Source organism: Frankliniella occidentalis, unplaced genomic scaffold (assembly GCF_000697945.3).
Source record: "Frankliniella occidentalis isolate FOCC.00 unplaced genomic scaffold, Focc_3.1 Scaffold175, whole genome shotgun sequence".
NCBI lineage: Eukaryota > Metazoa > Arthropoda > Insecta > Thysanoptera > Thripidae > Frankliniella > Frankliniella occidentalis.
The window spans coordinates 57,702-62,098 of NW_026267301.1; positions in this window are offsets into that span (position 1 = coordinate 57,702).

Below are 4,397 nucleotides of genomic sequence, written 5' to 3' on the forward strand. Positions count from 1 at the left end.
TCGCGCGAGCTCGGGCGACAAAGCATTTACAACCGCCTGATGCCCGAGTCCGCGCCAATACAATAGGTTCGCAACATGTGGCCAACTTTCGGGTCGTCCTCTCGAAGCTGAAATCCGGTCCCGATTTGCCAGCTTCGAGAGGGACATTACTGTACTGCACACACTAAATCGCACGTAAGAAAGAACAAAGACCAGGGTCCTGGAGATCACACTCGAAAGCCAAGTGTAAGAATGTCACACACTGGTAGGTGTGCGAATGTCCTCCCACCCTAATGCACACACAAGTCCACGAGCTAGAAGCAAAAGAGTAACAAGTATACGACACTTATGAACATGGGTTAATAGTGAGATCAGCACACTACCGCTAAAACGTATCTCTTCTCTTTACATCCCCCCACCTCTTCTTTTTCTGTCAGATATTCATCAAAATAGAAGCAGGTAGGAGGAGCGGAGTCGCATTGGCCTACGCTGGGCGCGCTCTATGCTGGCACGGACTGCCTACCTCTTCTTCCTCGCCCGTGCGTCTCGGCCGGCAGCGGCCGGCAGCGGCCAGGCAGCAGCAAGCGTGAGTGGGGGCCAGCTCGAGCCGGCGCAAGGAGGGCGAGGCGGGGCTGAGCGTTAGGAAAATCGTCGATAGTTGAACGCCTTGAATTCGTGAATTGGAAATTGTCGTCTTTTTATGCTGATTCGTACGATACGTACTAAACGCATTTGTACAAAAGGTTTTGTGACGGAGTCTGTAGGCCTCCAACAGGGCGGCGCTTGGCAGCATTATGTTAGAGGCCTCTATAGACTCGTTCACTAGACCTTGTGGACGCATGCGTTTAGTATCGTTCGAATCAACATAAAACGCTAAACGGAATAGGCGACAATTTCCAAATTACCAATCCAAGGTGTTCAACCAGTGACGATTCTCATAACACTCGGCGCCGCCCCGCACTCTTCGCGCCAGCTCGAACTGACCCCCATTCTCACTTGCTGCCGCCCAGCATCTGCCAGACGAGATGCACGGGCGAAGAAGTGGGGGTACATGGTTGCCACAAAATTTTCATTTCCATTTTCCCTGAGTTTTCCCTGATTTCCAGACCATTTCGCGCCGAATTTCCCTGAGTTGTAAGCACCGTTCCTAGTGAAGTACTGGGGCAAACTAATACCCCCAACTGTAATACTAAGACCGCGAGCGAAGCGAGCGCGAAAACATTTGGGACAAAACACCCTACTGGGACGTCAAAATGTGTGTTTGACCTAAACGGCGAATAGACTGCAGTTTGGGGACCAGTCAGACCAAATTTCCCTGACTTTTTTTCATTTTCCCTGAGTTTTCCCTGATTTCCCTGACAGTTGTTTATTTCCCTGAGTTTTCCAGGTTTTCAAGGTTTTCCAGAGTTGTGGCAACCATGGGGTAGCAAGTCCATGCCAGCATAGAGCGAGCGCGCGCACGCCCAGCCTAGGCCATTGCGACACCCCTCCTTCTCCCTGATATAAGACACGCACACCAGGAACGCGTATGAGGCACTGCGATAAATGTACCCCAACAGAAAAGGAATAACCTTCGAGGATACATATATTATGGTCGAATTTCCCTCCCAAACTATCCCATTACGCTCTTCTTCCTACGCTCTCACCCACCCCTGCGGGTCGAAGCCATAAAAATTAAATGAGTTTAACAGAGGTACGCGTTTCAGGTTCTACGACAAAGTACCCCCACCAGAATAAATATTACCTACGAAAATACATTGATCCCGGTCTCCCAAACACTACCGTGAGCAAAACCTTGTCTTCTGCCTCGCAACAAATCAAACCCAGACTTAACACAGTAACTGATATGGAGTGCACTGGTTGATGAGATAAGGCATCAACACACTACAAATATTTATAATCTGCTAACTGACTTGAAACGTAACAATGATGGCACAGCGAGTAATCACAGTGAGGGTGCAGCAGTTACAGGACATCGCATGTGCAAGCTCGACCTCAAAGAAGGAGCCTTGAAAGAAACCGCCGTAACATATCCACTTCCTGAATTTTATTTTCGAATCATATTTGCAGATAACCATTCCGAAAAAAAATTTGAAGGGAGAAATAAGAAACAAGTGATTGGCCAATTGAGGTTAAAAACAAAAACCGATGGGTCCTAAGAACGTTGTCCGATCTCGCAGTGACGCTTTAACATTGTTTAAACTCGCAGTGACGCTTCGACGTTGTTTGATCTCGCAGTGACGCGACGCTTCAACAAATCCGATCTCCTTTTGACGTTCTGTGCAGCGCTATCTTCTTTCAATTGCGAGTTGAATAATAGTGCCAGTAGAGAAAAAGTAAAAACATCAATGTCGTCATTAATCTTTTAAGAACACATCGCAATTTTTACTTTTTCTCTACTGCCATTTTTATTCAACTCGCAATGGAAAGAAGACGGCGCCGCAGAGAACGTCAAAAGGCGATCGGACTTTGTTGAAGCGTCACTGCGAGATCAAACAATGTTGAAGCGTCACTGCGAGATCAAACATTGTTGAAGCGTCAATGCGAGGTCGGACAACGTTCTTAGGACACATCGAAATACCCTGCGGCCCTCAAGATCATCGGCCCTCTCGGTAAAAGGTGCTCAAACTGTCATGGCGTTTCGAAGCAATAGAGGGCTGACTGTGAGGTTATGCTGCCCAAATCGAAAGAAACAGTTTTAAAGCCATACTAAGACGTGCTTGTCTCGTCGCAAAACAAAAGATTTATCAACACCCCGGGCTTTTGCAAAAACTAGGGAAATGATTAAAGACACTCACCAATTTATCGAATGGCGCCAGGAAACGGTGGCTCCAACTTTAACACGAAGGTTTTTATGGGACGGCGCCAGGAAACGGTGGCTCCAACTTTAACACGAAGGTTTGTCCTTGTTAGTTCCTGAACGGCACCGTAGAAGACACGAGGCTGAGAGCACGCCGCGTCTCGAGTGCGCCCCCGGTTTTGAAAATTTTAAAAGAATTGGGAGTATCACAAGCGGCAGAACCGTTCAGTAATGTACGTGCCCTCCTCCCCCACCACAATTCCCTCCTATTTATCCTTCGAGTGAAAAATTTCGGGTATCACACATCGACGTCAGAAAGCATTACGATCTCATCACTCATACATTTGCAAACTGTGACTGTGCATTGGTCTTCTGCTTCTGCCCGACATACAATAGTAAAATAAATGTGTAGGTCAACAACACTAAACATGTGATATGTATTTTGATATGAAAAAAACAAAAACCAAAAAAGATCCCCCATGAATTAAGTTTATGTGACTCAAAGGTTTTAAAATAGGTCAGGACCGGAACCAGTAGCTAAAGTTCGCAGATTTTTGTAATTTGACACTGCAGTTCGACGTGAATGACCTCTATTAAATCCATAGTAACTGTCAATTTTAATATTTTACTGATTTTAGCCTGTATTTTAGAACTGTTTCCAGTGGTGATTTCATTAATTCTTCTTTAAACGGGCACTGCCGGAACCGTCTATTGTACTATCCTGCCTCCACTACTCCGCTCCTCCGCGCGCCCGCCCCCACCACCGCTCTCTGTATTCGCTTGTGTTCTTCTTACAGTAGTTCCGGGCAGCGCTCCATTGAAATACCCTATTGAAATACCCTATTGATTACTTGCAAGTGTGCAACTCCACAGTCGTACTTCCAAGTATTGATATCAGGAGGTGTGCACTTGCAAGTGTGCAACTCCCCAGTTAAACACTTTCTTAGATTGAACGCTCACTGTGTAAGAAGTGCCAAACCGAGGAGTAACACACTTCCAAGTCGCACTTGCAAGTATGTAACTTGCAGTTCAACACTTGCAAGTGTTGAGCATTTGAACACTTATTCCATCAGTGTAAAGTTGATAATCAGGCTATATAAATTTGGCGAATTTTTAATAAACCATTCCGGTTAAGCTGGAATGCAGAAGAATGCAGGGAACAAGAAAACGGAAGTCACCATGTTCAAGCATAGCGATTTCTGTTTTCTTCTTTCCGCATTCTTCTGCATTTCGGGTTTACCGGTAGGCTCTATTGAATTCACGTAAATGACGACCATCAAACTTCCGACGGGCATCTAAAACCAATGCAAAACCTCATGTGGATATAAAAACAACAACACTTTGAAGCCACATTGAAATAGGGTATCCCTCTAGAGCAAGGAGCAGAACTAAAAATTCTAACGCTAACGCGTTAATCGGCCCCTGAAGTTTTAACGAACGGTTGTATGCACACGAAGAAATAATCATTCAATTATTCACTTCAATAGATTGAGTGTTGAAAATTAGAAAAGAGGGAAGTGCTTAAAACTTGATGGTTAGTGTTGTGGCTCTTCGTTCTGAAGTCACCACAAGAACAAAACTAACCACAAAGCAAGCGCTTTATAGAAACTGCTCCGTG